Genomic DNA, 25,691 nt, shown 5'->3' on the forward strand with positions numbered 1-25,691 from the left:
ATGAGGTAGATCACAACCACCTGGAACTCTGCTTCAGGAGATCCAATGTCCTAGAATCCATTGGCACCACATATGTAGTGCCCATAAACTCAAGTAAGTACACATATATACACATAACAAGTAGATTAAATTATATATACAGGTGAAAATTTTAAGATCAAATAAGAATGAAACAGTAAATATATCTCTTATCATCTGCCAATTGCAATTGAAGGAAAAGGAAACAATACACAATGATCCCAGCATTTCCTGGGGTAGGGGCAAAGTACCAAATACCCAAATTGTGTTAGTTAACAACATTTATACATTCTTAAAACAGTCAATGTTTATATTTTATACTTCCAATTCCCTCCCTCGATAGTTCCTTAACACACTAATCTCCACTAAGTAATTAAATCTGTACTCAAAGAAGCCCTCCTAGTATAATTTATATGCACTGCGATATTAATGTGTCCTTTCCTATCAGGATTTCCCCCCAGGCAAAATGAAGCAAGTACAACATATTTTAAAATCATTTCACAGATCATGTCACTCAGAGATATGATATAATTAGTCTTATGACAGTACTCATTTAATTAAATTATGGAGGAACAATTAATTAAATGACAAAAGGATGAAAACATCAAAAATTAACATCCCATTGACATCAATATGCCAAAATGAGAATGTCATTACTGATACAAATATTTAAATTGATAGGTTCTCGTAAAGAATAAAATTTTGCTGTTGCAAGCATTTTACTATGGCAGAGCTAAGTATTCTTTTTAACGTATGAGAACAGAACTATGTATTTCCCATACCATATGTAAAACATTTTGAAAGGCAACTTTAACAAGAAAATACCTGTAATCTTAACTAGGTTAATGGGGGCTGGCGCTTTTGTTGTTGTTTGGGTACTTTTTTCTATAAACCTTTCGTGTTTCAGAAGAAGTGATATATGCTTAAAAGTGACTAAGGATTCCTAGCTGTGGTCTTAAAGATAGAATAAAACTTCAGTTTCTCTCTCGCCCTACACAAACTAATGCCTTTGAGCTACATTTTTATTATCACCAAACTCTGCTAACTACCATTATTGAGGAGCCCTAAAGTATTAAATTCACAGTGGTTTGTAACCTGAGCTAACATGACATTCAAGGAATTAAACTGGCAAGGACAGAAAAATTTGGCAGCTCCCTTTGATAATAAATCAGAGATCTGATTCCACTGGAGGAGGCATGTTAAGAGGCCCAACACAGGCATGATAGCTTTGGGTGTCCTAGTCATCACGACAAGGCTGTCTAATACCTTGTTCTTATTTCATGGCATTACCAGTGGTCCATTAGAGAAACCCATGTATTTCTCCATAAGAGAAGGTATTTCAGAAATATAAATAGGAAATTAAGGCACTGTTAAAAAGCAGGAGTCTCGAGTGATAGTAATAGTAAAATAATCCCAATAACAGTGCAAAGAAGTTAGAAGTATTCCAGGAGACTTTATTAAGTGTTTGCATCTGGCAATTTATATGATTGGTTGCCTGAAATTAAACATGAACTGGAAAAAAAAAACAAACAGTTATATTCCCAGACATAAGCATCACATCACTTCCTAAAAAGTGATCCAAGTTAAAACATTACAAGACAGACTAAAACATGTCATCCAGATGCAAATACCAAAGAAACCAAGACTCTGGTTTTGATACTAAAAATTTGGTTACAATACAAAAATGTTACTCATATCAACCATGGGTAATCTGATGTGGAAAAGACTTTTTTAATTGAAATACATTTTTCTCTCATACAACACAAACCATAGTTTCCCTCTTTCCACTTCTCTCAGTTTCTTCCCCCCTCCTTTGACCCCCAGACCCACATTCTATTCATTTCCTCTTCAGAAAAGATCAGGCCTCCAACAGACAACAGCCAAATAGGACAAAGCAAGATGCAATGAGACAAAGCAAAAGCCCTCATATGAAGGATGGACAAGGCAATGCAATAGGAGGAAGAGTCCTAAGAGCAGGTAAGAGAGATACATCATCTCCCACCATTAGGAGTCCCACAAGAACACCAACCTAACTGCCATAATATATGCAGAGAACCTGGCCCTGTGCTTGCCACTTCGGTCTCTGTAAGCCTATGTGAGCCCTATTTAACTGACTCCACAGAGCATATTTTCCTACTGGCCTCCATACCCTCTGACTGCTATTATCTTTCTCCCCCTCTTCTGCAGGAGTCCCTGATCTCAAAGTGGAGGGATTTTATGGAGACCTACAATTTAGATTGTTTCTCTGCATAATGTCTGGGTGTAGGTCTTTGCACCAGCTCCCTCCTGGGACTGGAGAAAGCCTGTAAGATGATGATGGGACAAGGCATCGATCTGTAAATAGAGCAGAGCATCATTCAGAATCATTTCATCGTTGTGTTTTTACTTTTTGCCATTTTGCAAGTAATATTTAGTTCTACCCTAGGTCGCTAAAGACTGTTCTTAATAAAAAATCATAATAACTATAAATACATAGTGGCCAACTCTGTGGATGCTGTGTAGTATAGGAATCAACAAGCAAAACACACTAGGAGTAGAATTCAATTAAGCTCTGTCAAAAATATAAGATAGAATACCTTAACAGTTAATAAGATATATACTTGATAAGCATCTATTACTAAATCTTGGAAACAGGAACTATGCCTGCTGTTCAAATACAAATATGGCAAACAGTAGAGTTGAAACTGTGTTACACTGAAGAGGACATCGTGCTAAATTTTGAAAGGAAAAAATAGAGGAAGAATTCTTCTCTTGTTAAAATTAATACTCTTTTTCATTTTAATAATGTTTAGCTTATCCTAGTACATTGAAATTGTGACTGGTAACTCTAGAAAGCTTCCTAATGAGACATGCTCACATTATTTTTCTCCTGTGGAGTTCTTGATTATAAGAACACACTTTATAACTGCTCACTCTGCCAGACTATGTTTCCAGTGCTCATGTTCATCGAAGGTGAGGGGCTAAAGTGCCAGAGAGTGCAGGCTAGCTCTCCAGAAGCCCCTTATTCGTGATGAAATGGCTGTTTTTCTGACCTCAACTCACTTGAGGTACCTCTTCATTAGCAAAAATTAATTGCACAAAGTAACAAATTTCACACAAATATCTCCTTATACACATGCAGTGTACTAGTACACTTGAATTATATTCACCTACTACCTTTTCTTATCCTCCATACTCCCTTTCCTTTCTCCCTTCCACATCACTAATAGAGCTCCTACTTCTATGTCCTGCTCATGTCCTAAAGTCCACATACGAGAAAAAAAAATGCGTGATGCTTGTCACTATGAGAAAGACTGGCTCATCATCATCATCATTACTATTTGAGACATTTACTTGTTTTCTGCAAGCTCAAGTCAGAGCAAATCCTAGTATGAAGATAGGAGTTGAATACACAATTCAGACCAGAGTCATAAAGCTACTGGCAATTATCTGCTGCTTGAGAAGAGATAGAACTGTCTTATATTTTCCTGGAAAATATTAAAACTCATTTAGTCAAAAAAGTTTCCCTGATGATAATCTTGTATCTGTTTTTTTCCTTGAAAAAAAATTGGATTGATAAATATCATTTAAAAATTGTTTTTTTCTGGTGTCCTAGTTAACATTAACTGTTAATTTATCATAACCTGGAGTCATCTGAGGAAAGAGTGCCAGTTGAGGTATGGCCCAGGTCAGATTAATCTTTTGGGCATGTCTGTTGGGGGTTGCCTTGATTGTTAATTGATATAGGAGGGTCTAGACCACTATGGGAAGCACCATTCCCTGGGCACATGTTCTTGTTCTATACAAGAAAACTAGGTAAGCTTGAATCCAAAAGTGAACCAACATGCTATACTCCTCCACAATTTCTGATTCTTCAACGATGGACTGTGACCTGTAAATATAAAACAAATAAATCCTTTCCTTCCTGTCTTGGTTATTGTTCAATTGCTATGAAGAAACACCACGAACAAAGCAACTTTTTAAAAGGAAGCATTTAGTTGGGGGATTGTATACAGTTTTAGATGGATACTCCATGATAATCATGGCAGGAAGCAGACTGGCATGACACTGGAATAGTAGCTGAGAGCTTTATGTCCTGATCTGTAGGCAGCAGGCAGAAAGAGAAGCAGTGGGCCTGCTTTAAGCTTTGGAAACCTTAAAGTTCACCCTGACTCTTCCTTCAAGAAGGTGACACACCCTAATCTTAATCCTCAAACAGCTCCAATTTCTAAAGACTACACATTCGCATCTAGGAGCCTATAGCGTCCTTCTTATTCAAACCACCAAACTTCTTTAAGTTGCTTTAGTTAGAGGCTCTTATCATAGTAACAGAATCAAACAGAAACACTTGGATTATGTTTTGAAAATACATGTAAAACTCTTCAGGTTTTCTTTTATTCTAATATTCTGTGTGATGACAAATACCGTCACATAAAGATGAATCTTTGATCACATTTATCTCAAAAGACTTCCTAAAAAAAATAAATAAAAAAGACTTCCTATTTCTTCTTAATGGGCTCAATAAGTCATTTTTATTTTGATGTGGAAGTCTCTCAGTTTTGTAAATGAATATAAAATTGTCATCCCTCCATCATCTGGGGTTCATCTCAGCCACATGTGCTATGTTTAGTTTTTATAAGTTTAATCACAGAGCAACATGGACATTTTAGTTTACAGAAAATTCAGAATTTTAAAAAATTGAGTTTGTTAGTTTCTTTTTTATTTGATGACATAGGATATGTCTTTATTTTACAATACTATTTTATTCTATCTTTTTTTTTGCATATGTTTGCACACACAATGGCATGGATATGGAGGTTGGGAATACAAGGTGTGTTTGCTCAGGAGATTCTCTCTCCCTATCACGTGGTCTCCAGAGTTTAAACTCGGGCCATTAGGCATGACAGAAAATACCTTAATGCTCTGAATCATCTTATCAGTCTATGCCTTTTTACTTTGATTTTAAATTATGGTGGCCTCCCCCAAATGTTTTTCACTAATTTTTAGGTTGTATGAATGATCAGTAGCTTCACGCAGTGGCATGGAGTTGACCAATATCACGGTCATTTTAAAATGAAACTATGTTATCCATTGTGATTATAATTTCCCATGAGAAATGGCCTGTAAACCAAGTATCTATAAACCAGGAAATATTTAAGCGAATATTTCTTCAGTTTTAGGTGGTAGTTTTGTTTCATTTTTGTTATTGCTTGCTTGTTGCTGTTGTTTTTTTCAGGTTTTGAAACAGTTTCGCTGTGTAACTCATATTGTCGACAAAGTTTGCCTACTTTATTCTCCCTCATGCTGGGATTAGATTATCCAGGAAAGCTTGTATGTTATTTGTGGTCGTTAAGGTAATCTTCAGGATGTAAGACAGACATACTAAGTTTACACAAACTCTGTTCTCAGGAGAAAAAGTTTTTGTTAGTTTTGTTGTTGTTGCTGCTCCTTACCCTGCTTGTTAGGATTAGTGTTCGAGCTTTGCCTCCTGTGCCCCTTTCAAGGAGTTATCAGAATCATGGCAGTTGTATTTTTCAGCCAAGTTGTAAGTGCTAGAATTCATGAAAAACTTACCAAACAGTTGCCTGAATATAAATAACTTCTCATTAAATGAGGTAGCTGCCACAATAACCTGAGGAAAATTGATGGCTCTTTTGAAGGCCATGTATGTTTAATGAACCGAGTTCATAGTACTTTAATTTGAAAGCATTCTTATTTGCCTTATATGATCATTCATCTTTGTTATGCAGAGAAGAACTGATTTTGCTATACAACTCTATGAAATAAAATGCTACTTTCTAAGGAAAAAAAAACTGGAATTGTTCATTTTCTGTTTATTTCTTCTGTAGAAACCTTTATGTCAAAATAAGAGCTACTGATACTGTAAGCCATTGATTGCCATAAGAATTAGCTATGGTTACTTAGTGTAAACAGTAGATTAGCATTGTTTCCCTCTTTTCTGTGACTCGTTTATTAATATCCATGATGTTAGACTAGAGTGGAAAATCAAATGTAGTGTGAGATTATAAAATCATGTTAATAGCAACTCAAAATATGTACAGTTGTTTAAACTACCTATAGCAGTACAGTTTAATTAGATGTTGTTCTCAGGAGGTTATTGCCTTGAAGAGATGGAGAAATTGATAATAATAAAGAGAAAAGGAGACTATCACTTTTACTGGTATTAATGATTTTCCATATAATTAATTGCCTAAAAGTGACATTTATTTATAAAATCAACACTTGGTACCTATAATATAAAAATATTTCCATATCTGTACATTCCTTATTATTTTTTTCACCAGAAAATTATTATAATAGTTATAAGTCCAAACTGAATATCCATTTCCAAGGTACACTAATTTTTAAAATATGATTTGAATTCCAAAAAAGTTGTGTCATCGAGTTCCTTCATTTACATACTGAAGAAGTTGCCCATCACTCTTCTTTGAAAAAGATATGAAGCTAATTTACAGAATTTAACTTTAAAAGTAACAGAAAAGGGTTTAAGAGGGATTAGTGGGTAAAAGAGTTTGATTTTTTTGCAGGGACCACAGTTCAGTTCCCAGTACTGACATTAGGCAACTTATAACCATCCACAGTTCTGACTTCAAAGGATATGAAACCCTCTTCTAACATCGGCAGACACTTGCACATGTGCGCATACGTACATGCAGACACACATACACAGGGAGTAAAAATAACAAGAAAGTAATAGAATATGGACTGTGAAGATAAATGAATGAATGAGGTGCTTGTCCTGTAAGCATGATCTCTGAGGCACAGATACCTAGATAGGGAGGCATGAGAGCATCCTCTAAATCCAGCACTTGGGAGATAGAGGCAGCGATCTGCTGGGCAAACTGACTACCTAAACTAGCCAGAATTAATGCGCTCCCAGTTCAGCAAGAGTCTTTGCCTCAACAAATAAAATGGAAAGTCATCCAGAAAGAAATCTGACATTAATCTTGGGACTCCACACATGTATACCACACACACACATGCACATTCAAAACAAATGGATAAATAAAAGCACACAACTAAGGCCAGAAATTCAGTTTGAACACAGCTATGATTAAGGAAGAACAAATGAGGTGGCTTAAAGGATAAGAGCACCTGGTACCAAGCCTGAAAACCTGACTTCAAAATCCAGAATGCACACAGCAAAACCAGCTCCTGAAAGTTGCTTTCTGACCTTCATCTGTGTACCATGGCACACACACATACACATGTGCACACACATGTACAGACATACGTATTCAGACATGAAAATAAATAGAGGTATAAATAGATATAGGTAATAACAGATAATAAATAAATAAAAGTAAAACAAAATTTAAAAAGAGATAGCAAAGGAAAATTAGACAAGTAAATCAAAGAAAAATCCTCTGATTTAATGAAGAAAAACACGAGCAGCAATAATATTTTAAAATTTTAAATAACCAAATGGAAAACAAGACAATGAATAAAAGCACTACAAAAAATTCAAAAAGGTTATTTTTGGTATAATAAAATAAAGAAAAGTACTTTCTGACCTTCTTAGGAAAATGAGAATTCTATAGAGGAAGTAAAGTAAATCATCACAAGCAGCACATGGGCCTCATAAACAGAAAAATTTCAACATCATGAAAAGTTAACTTTTCCTAAATTTCATCCAAGTAAGGAAGAAAGCTAAGTGAAACAAAATATCTAGACGTGTTGGTTGCTTAGCAACATAGCATAAAATAGAGTGACATGGGAAGGCAGAACCTCAGTTGAGGACTTGCTTCCATCAGATAGACCAAAGGGCACATCTGTGGGGGTCTCTTCCTGATGAAAGATTGATGGGGGAAAGCACAGATCATTGTGGGTGGTGCCACCCCTGGGCAGGTGGTCCTGGGCTGAGAAACAGGCTGAGTGGGGCAAGCCAGGAAGCATCATTTCTCATTGGTCTCTGTTTCAGTTCCTGCCTTCAGATTCCTGCCTTGAGCTCCTGCCTCAGACTTTGCCGATGAGGGACTCTAACCAATAAACCAAATAAAACATCGTTCTTCCTAGTTGCTTTTGATCTTTAGTGTTCATCACAGCAACAGAAACCAAATGACAACACTAGGAAACTGCTACTATACTAAAGATGTTTTTAAATCTAGATGGACCATCTCACCTCCTCAAGTAACTTCTGTTTAAAGAGAAAGTGAAAGATGTGCATCACTGTCACAGCTTCAGCCTCACTCTCCAAAAATAAAAATGTGTGAAAGCATTGAAATGAACTCTACAAACTGAGTTATTCTGAATGCATTCAAACCGTCCAGGAAGGTATAGGAAAAAGACTGTCTTCTGAATTGGTTATATGAAGCAAGTATTTTTATGAACTAAATGTGCATGCTGCAAAATAAACTCATATTACCAATACAAAAGCCTTCATAAACTAACTGGAAAGAAAACCCAACAGCATATTAAAAGAATACTTTATAAATAATACTGCAAGGGCTGGGGATGTAGCTGGGTTGGGAGAATTCCTGCCTAGAATGCATGAAACGCTGGGTTTAATCCCCAGCACTGCATAAACCAAATCTGGCTTGTAAACAATTCTCCAAGCACTGAGGAGGTACAGGCAGGAAAATCAGAAGTTCAAGGTCAACCTCCACTGCATACTGTAGCCAGCCTTGTGACACCTGAGACTCCGCCTCAAAAACAAGTTCAATATTCCTGGGGGAAAAAAACTAAAAATATCAAGAAATCTTCATATATACTTAATGTTATTTTGTGGGCTTTAGTCTGGAGCCACTATCACGCTTTGAAAAATTGCAACATAGGGATCACAAAGTAATTTTAAAACAGTACAAGGGTTTCCATACTTTACCACCATGATTTGACATTGGATAATTTAATTAGACAAGGAAAAGGAATTATAATAATGGAAACTGTCACTATTTTTATTAAATATGATTTTTATGTTGCTATTTTGAATTTTGAATTCCAAACTACCACAAACAATAAGTAAATTCAGCAAGCCCATGAATATAAATTTTAGAAACCAATTACTTTCAGATATAAAAATAACCATTTTTAGAAAATGTAATACTATAAAACATTTTAAAATGGCAACCAAAAGATAAAATGCCTAGAAATTAACCCAATAAGAAGTACATCAGGTTTAAATTAAGAAAGCTTAGAACACTTTAAAGGGTTGTTGATATATTTCCCAATGTTGGCAAAAGATACCATACACTGGAGGACAATCCAACAATATCAATTCTCGTTTCAAGGGGACATGGAAATCTATACCAAAGATATATCTACATGCATACAAAATTACCCTGATGCTAGGGAAATTCCCAGGATACCACAAGGATGACCCCACCTAAGACTCCTAGCAATAGTGGAGAGGATACCTGAACAGGTCTTCCCCTATAATCAGATTAGTGACTACCCTAATTGTCATCATAGAACCTACATCTAGTAACTGATGGAAGTAGATGCAGTGCACTCAGTCAAGCACAGTTGAAGAGAGGAAGAAGGGATCATATGAGAAGGGATGGGGGTGTCAAGATTATGATGGAGAAAACCACAGAAACAGCTGACCTGAGCTAGTTGGAGCTCACAGACTCTGGACTGACAGCTGGGGAACAAGCATAGTACTGAACTAGATGCTCTGAATGTAGGTGACAGTTATGTGACTTGATCTGTTGGTAGGGGAGGGTCTGGCAGGACTTCTCCTGGGTACATGAACCGGTTTTGTGGAACCTTTTCCCTATGGCTGGATATCTTGCTCAGTCTTGGTCAATGGGGAGGGGTTTAGTCCTGTCTCAACCTGGTATGCCAGACTTTGTTGGCTCCCCAAAGGAGGTTTTACCTCATTTGAGGAATGAATGAAAGATGAAAAGGAGGGGGGCAGGTGGGAGAAGGGAAGGGGGGAAACTGGAGGAGGTGGTATATAAAATGAAAAAAATAAATAAGAACAAGTATTCAGTGTAGGGGTTGGAGAGATGGCTTACCAGTTAAGACTGCAGACTGCTCTTGCAGAGGACCAAAGTTCCCTTCCTAGCATGCACACCAAACAGCCCACAAGAGGCTGAAACTCCAGCTCTAGGGGATGTGACACCCTGATGTGGTCTCTGTGGATACCCATACATGGGTACACATACCCACACAAAGGCATACATGTACACATAAATTAAAATAGTTTTAAAGATCTTTATGAAAGTTACTGACTGTTATATGATAGGTTTTCGCAATAAAGTCCTGGTGATTTAAAAAGTTACTCAATCTAAAGACTTCTGTGAATTTTCTCTTGTTGAAAATAGGTGTTTTTCAAACAACATATTCTGACTACGGTTTTCTCTCCCCCACTCTTTTTTTCCTCCCCTCTTCAGAAGTTTATCTACAGTCTAAATGTTACGTCTCTTCTCGTGGTCAGAATAAGCTAGGCTATGTTGAGGTTCTTCACCCTAAGTCTGAAATTTCTGATCACTAAATTTTATTCTTTCCTCAAGGTCCATCTTCCCCAGGGGATGTAAGCTCTCATCTACATGCTTCTTCCTCATTCCCTGTGTGACCAGAGAAACCCTGCAGGATTTCACACTGATCATTTAGTCTTCCCAATGATACATGCCTCCTCTCAGAATCCATGAACTAGAATAAGTCTTGTGTCCCAACACAAAGCACAAAGAGGTTTGTTATGATTCAGCTCTCTGAATCATATTTGGGACTGAAGTAATAATTTCCATAGTCATTTTAGCAAACAGCTTTACAGTGTGCTCTTAAAATGCCACAAGGATCATTAAAAAGTCTGTACATTTTGACCCTGTAATTATACTTCTAGAACAAAAGTAATGTATAAAGAAATAGTCTGAGGTGACATAAGTAAATGGTTAGGAATATTTCTTCTCTAGATATATTAATAAAGCAAATATTACTAATTACATTGATTCCTGTCACTTTGCAGGACAGTTCCTAACAGTGCTATCCACTCCTTACTGTAAAAAAGAAAGAAAGAGAGAAGAAAGAAAGAAGGAAGGAAGGAAGGAAATATAAAAGGGGTAAAATGTACAAATGTCAACAGATAAGCCCAAATATGAGACAGCACTCACTTTTTAATGACTGGGATATTGACCTACAGTCTTGGACATTTCAATGGTGAAATAAAATTTTGAAAACCCTCTAAAATAAAACAAAATAAGATATTTATATTAATGGTTTCATCTCAGGCCCTGGGGTGAGTGCTTTGCCATAATTTTATCACAGGTTCATTACAATTTCAGAAACAACAATTGTTCTCATTCTGTCCAGGTTTCAGTAACAATGGAAATCAGATCATTATAGCAGATGAAAAGATATTTAAGATAAAAACTCTAATCTCACTATAATTATAGAAATATATATGCATATATATGTACTCTTTTAACAGAAAGGTCATTTAGCTAATTCAAAGTAAATTAGTACTTATCATGAGTTTTAAAGGCAATATAATGGTTTTTAATAGCTTGGATTCTGAAATGGCTGGATTTGAATCCCAGTTTTTTTCTTTAAAACCATTGACAGCTTGAACGGACTCTTAAGTCTGCCTAAGTCTCTGTGTCCTTGCCTACTAAACAGTGTGGCACTTACACATGACATATTTAAAAGATCAATTGAAAAAATGTATACCATTTATTAATGACACCTTTAATAAGTACCATGATTATCCAGAGAATCAGAACCTTTGGGGTAGATTTAGGTGCATATGAGGGAGAGAATGTGTATCTGTGTTAAAGTTTATTTGTGTGCATGCACCTCACATACCACTTTTCTTGTCATCGTTCCATTATTATTCTCCCTATCTAGGATTGTGTGTGCATAGATAGATATAAAAACAGATATAAATGTGGATATAGATACATAGACATACATACACAAATATTCAATAGAAGAAAGGAAAACTAAAATAAAAGGGGAGGAGAAAGGGAGGCATTAAGACGGCAATATGAGTGATAAAGAAAGGGCGATTGGCTACTGTATCTGTGGAATATGGCAAGTCTAAAGACTTCACAACTGACTACCAACATGGAGGCCAAGTAACAGCTGAGGAGATGGTGTTGCCAGATAAATCTCAAGGCAGTCTGCTGGAAGAGCTCCATCTTCATTGGTGATTCCAGCCTCTTCCCCAAGGTTTTAAATGTAACAGAAAGAGCTCACCTAATTTTAAGTTCATAAGTCTAAATGATACTTTCATGTCAAAAGTACCTTCATGTTTAGCAATACATTTAGGGAACAGAGCCTAACCACAGACTTCCTACATCTGGGTGACACTTCATTCTTTAGTTGAAAAGAAACATAAATATATAGGGGGAAAAGGAGAAGTGAGAAAAAAGGTCCATAGGAGCTGTGTGTATGTAGGTGTTCTTGAAACTGTGCTTGGAAAAGAAAAACTTTTGCATCCCCCCCATAAAAATGAAGGAATCATTCCCAGAGAATTGACAATGGTACCAAAAATGATGATGCTGATAATGAAGTTATGAAGAAAAGATAGACAGACATAGGGAGCATGACATAAAAAAAGTAAATGGAGGGAGGGAAGAGAGAAAGAGGTGGGAACAAGGGAGGAAGGGAAGGAGGGAGAGAAGAAAGGAGGGAGGGAGGGAAGGAAGGAAGAGAAAAAGAAATGGTTTGTGATAAACTCCATTGTAGGAGGCATGGAGATCATTGTGTTCACCGATAAACACTGTGGGGCGGGGGGCGGGTGGGGGGCGGACCAGAAATGTTAAACACACACAAGGCTGTCTTTTCAAAGAGAGAGGTGTGTAACCTGTTTGCTGCCCAGAAGGCTGGAGATGGGTGTGGTTAATAGTCTGGTGACCTTTGTGCTATCTGTGTGACGGAGAACACAATGGATCTTCCCTAAGACCCTTATCTTGGGCTTGTTTTTCTCCACCAATCTATAGACCCCATATTTAGAAGATGTTACCTGTACTTTACACAGAGTTTCAACATAGTAATAACCTTAGTTTTATTGTGTACACAGGATTGAGTTATTACCAAGAAATTTATTTAACTAAATTGTGCTGTGCTTAAATATGCCTAAAATAAACTACTCAGCATCAGACTCTTGACATTTAAACCAACACCAGCTACTGAGTCACAGTGAACTGAACTGCCTTCTTGTCTACTGTGAATTGTCAAATTACTAGTGTGGTGTTTGCAGATAACCCTAACACACAATGACCACAAGCAATGTGGGGAGGAAAAGATTTATTTAATATTTCTCGGGTCATAACATATCCCTGAGGGAAGTCAGGTAAGTAACTCAAGATAGGAAGCCTCCTGGTTTGCTAAACCTGCTTTCTACTACATCTGAAGGCCACCTGTCTAGGAATGGCACCATTTTCAGCAGGCTGGGCCCTCTGACGTCAGTCACTAATTTAAAACCTTTGCCAGCAGACTTACCTAGAAGCCAATCTGATAGAAAATTTTTTTTCAATTTAGGCTTCCTCTTTTCAACTGACTCTAACTTGTGTAAAGTTCACAAAAACTAATCACAACAAAAAGAGAACATGCATATACATATATGACAGATAACATAATACATTCTTTCATTACTGAATGATTTACATCCACATTCTCATTGATTTATACAATTGTAGGAATAACTTTTTTCTCATCACCAGTGATGAAACTAAGGTTAAAAGAACTGACATAAAGAACCCAAACTTTCATAGCATATGGTCTACCATTCCTTGCTCATCACTATAGCAAGGACTGGATAAAATATACACATGTTCTCTGAATCTGTTATACCAGCACAAGTCACTTGCTTCTGTGGATATAACTCATGTGACTTTGTCTTTTTCAATCAGCTAGACTCAAAACTCTATTTTTTTAAAGATTTATTTATTTCATTATTTTATGTATATGACTGTTTGCCTATGTATGGATAGTTCTTGAGGAAGTCAGAAGAGGGCATCAGATTCCCGAGACTAGAGAGAATCAGATGATTGTGGGCTGTCATAAGGGTGCTGGAAATCAAATTTTGGTCTTCTGTAAGAGCAACAACCTCTGAGCAAATTCTCCAGCTCCCAGACTCAAAACTAGTAAGGTTAGTAATATGCCTTTTATTTTGTTTTTACCTCTTAAAAGTTTTATTGATTTATAAGCATTCACCTATTTATTGCAAAGATTTTTTTCTTCTGCTTCCAGTAATCCTACCTCTGTAATAATGTTTTAAAACGAGAGACTGTCGCAGACAGATAAGCAAAGAAACAAACCAAAAACCAAGAGTACAAGATTGAAAAGCTCTTTGTAATCATTTTTCCTGAATTATGAACTCAAGAGCCTTCTGCTAAAAATGTTCCTTTGACCCACAAGGTAACTATAGGCAGGAGGAGGGTCTAGCACATCTGTCTCCATTTATGCCTGCCCCCTTTACTTCTTATCAGCTTTGTGCCTGACTCCTCCAAACAGCCATGCTAATGTCTCTCCAAAAACCAATGATTTCCTAACATACTTTACCAATTCACTTTTAAGACTGAATTGTTTAAGTTGTACTAAACCTGCAAGTATCTTGGATTCCAGGAGCAACAAGGCATGGAAGGCAGGAAAAACTATACCTAAGATGAGAACAAATGTCTAGAATGGAAAAGTTTGCTGTGGAGTAGATGAACTCATAGGAAACAAGTTGTTCTCCTAAGAGCAATGACAGCAACACTGTTACAGCTTCTTATGAAGACTACTTTGCTGTATCAGAGAAAAAACAATGATGGCAGAACACTGTGCAGTTATGTGCACCTGCCCTTTTACCTCATTGTCCCAATGCTCCTCTTTAAACCTAAAGCTCAGAAGTACCATGAAGACAAACTTGGAGAGTCACTGTACCCTTTGTCTGTTCCTCTTCCCAGTGTGTATAGATTAACTTCCCTGTCTCTGTGTTTTACCAATCCTTCCCTCTTTAGCTGGCACACTGGGCTGAATGGATGCACCTAGATGGTTTGTGTGTGTGTGTGTGTGTGTGTGTGTGCGTGTGTGTGTGTGTGTGTGTGTGTGTGTGTGTGTGTGTGTGTGTGATTTCCAAGTGTCACTTTGGGATATATTTGAAATTTTCTATAGTGAAAACAGAGAATATGGTCCTAGGACAATAATACAGTCAGTGAATAGCTTGCAGTACAAGCATGAGCACCTGATCTTGACCCCCAGAACACATATTTAAAATTTTTTAAAAAAGCCCAGTGTAGAAGTGTGTACTTGTTATCCTAGTACTGGGGATCAAAGAGTAGAGATAGGTCGATCCCTGAGCTTTTCTGGCCAGAGAGCCTAACCAAACTAGAGAGTTCCAAATCAGTGAGAGACCTTGTCTCAAAAACAAGGTAGACAGTTCCTGAGAAAAGACACTGGAAGTTGACTGCTAGGCTTCCCGCATGGGTGCATACACATACACACACACACACACACATACACATACACACACACACACACACACACACACACACACAGAGAGAGAGAGAGAGAGAGAGAGAGACAGAGAGAGAGAGACAGAGACAGAGACAGAGACAGAGAGACAGAAAGACAGAGAGACAGAGAGAGGAAAAGGAAAGAAGATTCTACCAAAAGCATTCTCAACAAAGTTAGTAGGAGTTACCTGTTGCTAAGCATGATGGAGACTATCCTATTCGCAAATTCCTTAAGCAACGATCTCCTTAAACAATTGAAAGTATTTGACAGGTAAGAACTAGTCAGGGAAGCATAGGAAAGCTAAGAAACCCACACATCTGCCAAGTTTCCTGACACTTCCCAGGCACTTTCTCTTCCCAGGTCCATGTTCCTTCCCCATTCCTGAAGGTCCTGTCACACTGGCCCATTACAGTTAAACCATTCTTCTAGATGATTCATCCCTTTACTTTGTTCTCACCCCTCTGCCCACACTTCAAATACTTTCATAGACTGAAACCTTCCCAAAGAACACCACCAGACCATTTAGATGTCCAGGGAAGTGAGAGGCATCCAAATACCTATGGGGTGAAACTTCTTGGATTCTCCATCTGCACCTCAAAGCCAAATTACCTGAGGTATGCTTTTCATCTTCCTCCTCATCCAGCTCCTATTTATAACTGTTTCTCTTATGTTGTTTCTATGCCTACAGAAGGCCATAATAGGAATCCAAAGTCATCTGTCAAACTAAAATGGCTTCATAACACTAGCCTTCATTTAACCAGGCGATACCCTCTGTTAACAAACAATGGTCGGCAGGGAGATGGCACACAGAGAAAAAGTGCTTGCTATTCTAGCACAAGTACTGAATCCAATTCCCAGCCGCTCACAAGGGCCTCTTACTCCAGCTCCTACACAGGCACTCCCACTCGTTCGGCATTCACTCATATAGACACAGGTGCACAGAAACAAAAGCAATAAAAATAAATCTTTTATAAATAAACAGCAGAAAGATAAATTAATGGAACTCAAAACATTTTCTCAAATGACTATTATTCAGAACAAATTAAAACATACATTTTAAAATGACTTTAATATCCCAAAGTGACTTAAAGTAGTTTTTCTGTAAAATCTGAGCAAATGAACACAAATCAAGCTAATAACTATGAGAATTTTCCAGGTGGCATAGTGTAAAAACTATCTCTAGACATTAATAAATGGCTTCCAGAAATTCTTACCCAGAAACTTTAGTTTTAATTTTGTGCTCAAGGTTAAGAAAGAAAGAAATCCGTTACTTTCACTACTGAGTCAAGTGAAATCAGTTTTCTCAAATGTAAATCTCAGCAGTTGCATCTGAAACTGAGGAGTAAAGTCATTTACCAAAAGCAATACCAAAAGTATTCTTTTCAAGTTCATTTTAGTACATTTCTGGTTAAATTTACAATGAAGAGGACTATATGGAGTTATCTATAATGACTAACATAAAGATAACTGAAATTGTATTGTATGGGTAGGGCTAACATAGTCAATGCATCTTTAAAGACCAAATATTCTTGATATAGTCATACAATGTTAAATTTAAGAGATATTACCACCAGATGGAACTCTTCCAAAAACCTTCAAATAGAAGCTATTCAAAGAAGTTGACACAGGTATTCTCAAAACAGAAGACCATCAGGTATGACCTCCCCAAAACCCCTAAATGATGTAATACATTATCTTTAAAAAATGTAACCAAATATTATATTAGAAATGATATTATAACTCTAAATTGTCCCAGTCAAATCTGCCTGTACTCAGCATCACATCCAAGACTCAGGGTGTCACAAAGTACTGTCAGAAGAGGATGTAATTAAAGGGACCAGAGACAGACTCCATCAGCTTTGTCTTCTGCTCTTCTTCACTTTGGCAGTATCTCTTAAGGATATAAGGTTTCTATGACAACACCCTTGACTCCTTCACCTCCAACTTGTTGGAGGTCCTTTCTTCTCCGAAAATTTAAAAGGTTAGTCTCCTATTCCTTCCACTTCTGATTGTAAAAACTGTAAATCATCATCTATAGATTGCTAAACAGATGCTGCTCTGACATCGGTGAAAGCAAACTCTTGTGAGAAAAAAAAGAAAATCTAAGAGATTATCTAGTCCAATATTTATGCCCATACACAGGAAATTTAGGGTGCTGTATCCACAGATAAAATTTTATTAACCTTGTGTCATCTGGGATCTAAAATAATATCTGGGATCTAAAACAATTTCTGGTCTAGAACTTTTAGGATCTGATGACTACTTGGAAGGCATGAGTTAGAAGGGAGGAAGAAGGCCCTTGATTGGAATCAAGACAGAGGAACGTTTCACTTCTTCCTTTCCGGAACCCTGACTGCTCTTTGGACTGGAGAGGGAGGGGGAAAGGAGTGGGGGGAGGGGGAGAAGGGTGGGAGGAGGAGGAGAAGGGTGGAAGGAGGGGGAGGGAAATGGGAGGCTGGGAGGAGGTGGAAACTTGTTTTCTTTTTTCTCATTTTCTCAATAAAAAAAAAGATTAAAAAAAAAAGACAGAGGAACGATGCAGATGTCTTCAGCATCCCGCCTTTGTCTCTTCAAAATCATCTCTATCTATAAACTGTTCTGAGTCACTCTCCCAACTATATCCTATGGGCCAGATTTTCCCAACCAACAGTTTCTCAAAATGTCACTGTCCTTAGTTTTATTTGATAAACTGAAAAAAAAGGAGGCACACTTTTCATCAACTCCGAATTTGTTTCAAGTAATTGGATCTACCTGATTACCTGTGCTAATAACAGGTAATCAATATATTTTAATTATAAAATACATGTAGGACCTGGAGAGATGCCTCAGTGGTAAAGAGCACTCACTGCTCTTGCAGATGATCTGGGCTCAGTTCCCAGCACCCATATGGTAGGCAACAACCATCTGTAACTCCAGTTCCAAGAGATTCAGTGCCTTCTTTTGGCCTCTATAGGCACAAAGCAGGCATGTGGTACATAGACATAGATATGGTCAAAATACATACATGTACTACAAAAAATTAATAAAACCTTTTTTAAATCCATGCAGATTGTGAGAAATGTAAATGAATGTGCTCTTTTCTATTAAAGGGTTAAATGCAATGAAGAAAGTTTCATCTTTAAGATCCCACCTGCCTACAGTTCCTCCCATCAGCACTTTTTGCTCAGGTTGCATCTTTATCTCAAAAGTATTACTTTGCCTCTCACCTGTTCTGTTGTGAGTTAGCCAACAGCTTAAGAATGTGATGCCTACTCTGACCACTTGGAGTGAATGACAGGAACCATTTGCATTAGAAATAAAAGCCCAGTAGGATCTCACTGAGTGTGCTTGCTTGTTGAATGTTGAATGTCCTTGCAGTCTTCTGCAGAAGCAAAACTTTGGCTTTGCCAAAATACTTTGAATTGTGTGATTATTTTGTTGGGACTGTCTAACAGTGCCACATTGACCTTTTCTGTGCCTGGATTTCTTTGACAATAAAACAAAAGTACCTGTAGCACATAAATGACTTTATATGTGCAATATACTTAAATCATAACCTAAATGAATTTGATAACTAAAAGTCTAGAGGATCAAGATCATACTTGACAGTGAGATGTGTCAAGTGTCTCTCTTCTCTCAGTCACTAGTACACCCTGCACAATATTCCAGCCACTGGGGCCTAGTTTACATTCTTAGATAAAGAGAGAAGATGGTCATTAGAGCTTTATAGAAGCAGCTGCTTCACATAGCCACCTGAAACCTGAGCAAAGTAGTAATAAAATGCTAGCTCAAGATAATACATCAGCTTCAAAGGTATAGCAGAATTATATTCCTCCAATATCACATCCACACAAATGTGGGGCCAGAATTAGAGACATTACAATTTTTGCATACTGTGATACATATCATCTCTCATTCTGCTGCATGGCAGGAAGCATTCTCTGCAGGATTAAAGAGCTCATTTCCTCCATAATGACCAAGTTCAGAATAATTCTATTTGTCAATTCTTTTATATCTACGGCTTTGAAATATCACTAAGAAAGGATCATTTTCCTTGCACCTTCCTGCGTACAGAACAAGGTTTGATTTCCATCTCCTAGATAAAAACATAAGCACTGATTTATCTGAGTCTAAATATTGAAGAGGTGCTCACATAAAAGCAGAGGTTTGGGATTTTTTTTCTCCTATTTTCTGAAACATACAAATAGCTCTTTTCAGTTTTAAGTGTCATTTGACAGAATTAATTAAGCAAGTGCTCAGTCTAAAAAAGACCATATACTGAAGACTTAGCATCATTCAGATACTCTTTAAATATCTAGACAGCATTTAGTTAGAAGAGATATAAAATGCTACATATAGAGAGATCCCCTGCAGCCAACATATAGCCATTTCCACAAACTTTGGGTTTATCAACATAACAGTATTAATGTTTGTGACTTGATAATTATTTATTGGTGAAGAAAGTCCAAATGTCTAGCCCATTGAAGAATGTATGTTCAATCCTTGGCCTCTACACTATAGAGGTTACTACCATCTCCAATCAGTTGAGAAAATCAAAACTGTACCTAGTGATTGCCAAAAGGAGGAGTCAGATCCCCTGTAACTAGAGTTAAATGAGGTTCTGAGACACCTTGCATATGCTAAGGAACCAAGCCTGGGTCCTCTGCAGGACCAGTAAATGCTCCTAAGCACGAAGACCTTGCCCTAACCTTTCAGTATCTTTTGATATAAACATTCTATCAAAACATGAACATTTCTTGGAAAACATGGTAGCAAAGATTTATTTTTACCTATCTTCATTTCTCTCCTGCTCTGTATAGTCACAAACACAGGGTGCATATTTATTCAAATTATATTCCAGTAATGATTTCACATATACACTATTCCACTCGTAATAAAATGTTCCTAAGAATGTGGGTTGGGATTATAAAGATGATACATTTTTGACTGCAAAGGAGCTTTGCAGTATCCTTTTCTATGTAGATTGTTGGTTCAGAAAACTCAAAGCATCCATGTCTTCTCTACAAATAACAGCAAGTACGTGCCATATGGCTTAACAGTTGTGGTAGGGTTGCATAGCACATCATTAGCCCTTGTGTTAAGCACACTGATTAACAAGGGAGCGATACTGCCTACACTCCAGAATGTTAGCTGCAAGTGTCAGCAATGCAGCCACAAGTTGTAGCAACACCAGAAATCAAACAAGCCAAAAATTGCTCCCCAAAATAGTTTAATGACTGCTCATGCAAAAATCGATGTACGGTATTATATTCCCAGCTTTGGCTAGAAATCCTAAAGAAAGTACTGTGAACATTGTCATCTAGTCAAATATTTATTTACCTCTGTGGGGATGAGCCATTTCACAAGGGAGGTAACAGATGTGCCGATTCCTCTCTGGAATGACATTAACTTTCTTTTGTTATATTTAGCTAACGTCTTAAATGAAATCACCTTTGCTGGAGAAAAAAGAAAAAGAAATAAACCCAAGAGATGAAGTTTTGGTCATATGAAAATAGACAGCTGGCACAGTGGGAAGAAAAGATCTGTTTTAACAACAGCCAGCCTTCAGAGGGATAGCATTGAGTGGGGTGTGTGCCTGAAACTATTTGTTTGTTAGTGCACTTAATCACCTCCTCATTGTAGGGGATATAAGCTTGCAGCGTGGCATACACACCTATTTCGCCATTTCGCAGGTAAGAAAGAAAGGCTCCTATAATTTGAGGCACTTAAGCAGAACTAGGGTCTAAATGAGGACTCTAAGTAAGTCTAAGAAAGTGCCAAAGTTCCTGTATTGACTGCAGCAGGACACTGAATACCCAGCACCTTTATTATATCAAAAAATAATTCACCTAGAAATTCCACATGCACATACAATGTGGAAAAGTACTATGACACAGCAAAATTAATGTGAGGAATTTATATAAAATTCTTCACGATGTCTAGTTTTCCTGAACATCAAAAAACAAAATTCTGCAAGGAATATTTTGTCTATCATCTACTTCAAAGCGAACAAAACTGAGCGAAAAAGTGCACATACCTTAATACATGTAAATTCATACTTAGTAACAGGTAGGGCTGGGAAAATGCTGTCATGGGATCTTATAAAAATTTTATCCTATATAAATATATCTGTCTAGATGCCTGTGCACACAAGTACATTCCTATGTGCACAGAAATACATACATATATTTCATATCATTTTAAAATGTTAGATTAGAAAGATATAAAGAGAAATATTAATAGTTATCTTGTCATACACTTCATATGTTTTGAGTGTTCTGCATACAATAGATGCTAATCTCTCATTAAAACCATCAATAAGAATATTGATACTTAATATTTAGTTGTGCAGGTAGCATAGTGATTTCTAATCTGTAAAGTCTTTGATTCTGAAATCAGCATCGGGGTGATACTGAGTCCACAGACACCTCATTTTACCGTGAACAGTGGGAAGAAGCCTCACCCTCATTACTATGCCGCTTACATTCTCAGGCTTCTCAGTGTGTTACCAGAAACAATACAATCTCACCAGGGAGAGGTCATTTAACTGAACTGGCAAAGTACTGACGTGTTTTTGCCCTGGGATTGTACACAGTTCATACTGGCCTGGGCCTTGAAAAAAATTCTGTTTGCAAGAACTGTGCCTGGATCATTATGGAAAAGCAGTTTTTTCTCCATTTCCTTACATAGAAGAGGGTCTGAAATCCCAACACATGGCTGTTGGTCCTTTCTCTCTGGCTTAAAATAGCTGCATTGGATGAAAACCATGATATGCATTTCTAGAATCCTGTCTCTCCCTTACTGCAATCATTTTTTTTCCTCTAGTCCCAACACGGGTGTGTGACATCCTCCCTCTGCTGCCTTTCATGGGCTGCTTTCTTGCCAAATCAGGTCTCCACCTGCTTCGTGGGCTTCTGCAGTCTGGCTGCAGCCCACTTTTCCACGCTCATTTACTACACCACAGAAGGGCTCTATGTGGATCTCTCACAACTCCCTAGTTTCGCTCTGTCCTATGCCAACTCCCTTCCTTGGTTTATTGGAATCCCGTCAACCTAAAATATCTTTCTCCCTCCACATGTCAACCCATTTAAATCCTGCCACACCGTCCAAGCCTACCTGCCTTTGCTACCTCCTCAATGGTACTTTTTAATGCCCCCAAAGAGCTATTTCCTATTCTTTTGAAACATCAGCATATGTCCAGGTTCTTTGCTTAAAACACTGATTTCTCTACTTTGTGTAATAGAGAGTAAGCGAACATCAGGCCAGCCAGCTTTTCTCCACCTGTTATATCTTTAGTCTCCATTGCACTGAACTTGACAGAAAGTAGACAGAATAAACAAGCACTTGTACAAGTCAATAGAGCAAGCATTTCTGGACACACTGTCTCATCCAGTCCTCATAATGCTATATGACAGAAGCATTATCATCCCCATCTAGTAGAGAAAGACAGCAAGGTCAGCTTGCTGGGTCCGCAATACCTGCCAGCGGTATCTCTCTCAAATAAACTTGACATTTTATTCCAGGGCATATAATTGTTTATGGTCTCGGGCTCTCCAACCACCTCAATTAACCTGCTTCTTAGAGAGGCTGGCCTTGGCTCAGGCAACAGTTTCCCTCACTAATGAGTCCCCAGAAGGAAGGTTACAGAGAACTCTTTCTACCTACTTCAGCCAAGCTGGTACAGGAGCTATGTGTCCCTACAGCCCATTCTTATTAGCATGGCTGTGAAGTTTACCTGGTCTGGCCTGTCATGTTAAGTCACACTGCCTCCTCTCTTGCTTTCAAGTCCCTTCCCACCTTTCAGAGAGACCCAAATGGAGCTTGTCTGAGATTGACTGCTACAAGCAGGGCTGGTTAAGAGCTCTGAGAAAGTAGGTCTGTTCTGTAATGTTATCCCTGTGGCTCCAATATACTCCTGTCATTCTTCTGATATAGAAGTTTCCAGAATTGCAATCGCCTTTTGGGATGAGGAGTTATGTCAGCCAATCATTCAACAAGCATTTATTTATCCATGTCAATTGAGGTATGGACTAGTCTTGGGTCTGAAGATTAACTAGTATCTTCCCGGAAAGATCTCTTCTTTTTACATGACTAAGTTCTCTAGTAGTATAAATCTTTGAGAACACTGTGATAGAATATCACACTGGGTACCTTGTAAATAAGCAGAAATCGATTTCCTCACAGTTCTTCGGGTTGTAGTGCTAGCTGACTCAGCATCTAGCAACACACATTGCATGTTCTGATGCCCTGTGAGTATCAAACTCTACAGATGCTCAAGTCCCTTAATATAAAATGGTATTGTATTTACATAGGACATATAAAACCCTCCCTTATATTTTAAAGTGTCTCTAGATAGGTGTTAAATCCTGACATAGTCTTTTTCTAACACTGCCTGTCCACAATTGGTTGAATGCAATGATACAGAATAGACAAAGAAAACAAACTGTGTGTAAATGTGTGTGTATGTGTGTGTGTTCATGCACATATGCAAGTACAAACTCAGGCACAAAGATCCCAAATGTATTGCAATCACAATGAAAGATGCTGAAAGGAATAGCTCTTAAAGCTGAAGTTCCCTCTCAAGGGAAGAGATGCACACTCAAAAAAGTCTTTCAACTATTTTTATACCTTAAGTTCCCTGCAAAGGGAACTCTTAGGAGAAGAGACTACTTCCACTTCACATATTCAGGCCTGGGTGCTAAAGCTTGAGGGATAAAAGAAGCTGACTGAAGTGGGGTTGATATATAGCTTGCCTTTATGCTAGTGGGCTCATGCCATTGCCTATTTCAAAAGGCTGATGTAAACCCTTTGTTACCAGAACCCAGATATTCTCAGCCTGAGATAAATGTGTAGTCATACCACTGGGACAAGTCTATAACAGCTCCATAACTCACACAGGACGCTGGAAGCCGGGAGCCTCTTGCTAGAATTAGGGGTCTGAAGAGGCAGTGGGAGTTGTTTATCAGCAAGCCAAGAACTTGCCTAAGGCTTAGTTCCATCCCTGGCACTGAGAACTCTGTTCTTTGCAACTGCAATCCCCACATGAGATTGGTCTATGCATGCCAAGGAATGTCAACTCACTTGCAGATCATCTTGATTCATAGCTCTGCTCTTTACCTAGCATAAATTTTGCCTAATGTGAATCTGTCATTAGAAATCCTAACATGTTCAGTCACACCCCCAGTCAACCTTGTTGGGGTTTCTTAAGTAAGTAGTAGTGAAACAAGACATATACATATACATGTATTAGTTTCATTACTTGTGTGTGTATATATACATTCAAGACATGTGTGTGTGTGTATATATATATACATAAATACATATATGTAGTCTCATCTAACGCCCCTCCATAATAGATGTACTGTTGTCATTTCTTTTATACTTTTTCATTTCCCCATTTATTCATTTCATAATGGGCAATGCAAGCATGTTTTAAATGAACACATTCCTATAATAATTTATTCCTGAAAATAATTAAAGCTCAAGCCTATAGTCCAGCATTCAGAAGGCTAAAGAAGGTAATCCCTACAAATTTGAGGGCAGCCTGGGCTACACAGTGAGTTTACCTAAAGCCAAGGCTACACAGCAATGCTGTGCCTCAAAAACAGAATAGCAACAACAATAATAATAATATCAGCCTCTTTTTTAAAGTATTCATTAATTCTTCCAAATATCATTTAAAATGCATTTTAAAACACCTGTGAAAAGGATCCATAAATAATGCGAAGAAAACAGGAACTTATGGACTTCCCAGCTGTCTCATACTATAATAATAAAGTAACAAAATACCAAACAATTTACCGCAACTCTGATTAATTAACCACAGTTTACTGAGTACAAGTCCCTGAGTACAAAAAGGAAAAGAAAACAGACAATTAAGAATTTCTCAATCAACAAAACAAAACAAAAACCTCTCCACATGTGTCAGTTTGGTTTGGCATGTGACCCATCCCTTACTGAATAGACTATTTTATAAAGCTACAAACTCAGAAAGGTGTGACTTGGTTTTTTTTAATCACAAATTTAAAAATCAGAAAGGGAATTATCCTTGGGGCTGGAGAGGTGACTCGGTGGTTAAGAGCACAAACTGCTCTTTCAAAGGACCCAGGTTTGGTTCTCAGCACCCACCTCAGGCAGCTTACATCTGCCTCTAACTTCAGGTCCAGGAGATCAGACAGTGGCACAAGCAGCAGTTCCGAGGTCAGAAATCAAGCTTACCCCAGCACAGCCTGCTCTGAGCCCTCATTGCAGGAAATGGGGGATTTAGTACAGAAAAGAGTGGCAGAACCATGAAGAATTGGGAAACCCGGCTG

Source organism: Microtus pennsylvanicus, chromosome 8 (assembly GCF_037038515.1).
Source record: "Microtus pennsylvanicus isolate mMicPen1 chromosome 8, mMicPen1.hap1, whole genome shotgun sequence".
In the NCBI taxonomy this organism is placed as follows: Eukaryota; Metazoa; Chordata; class Mammalia; order Rodentia; family Cricetidae; genus Microtus; species Microtus pennsylvanicus.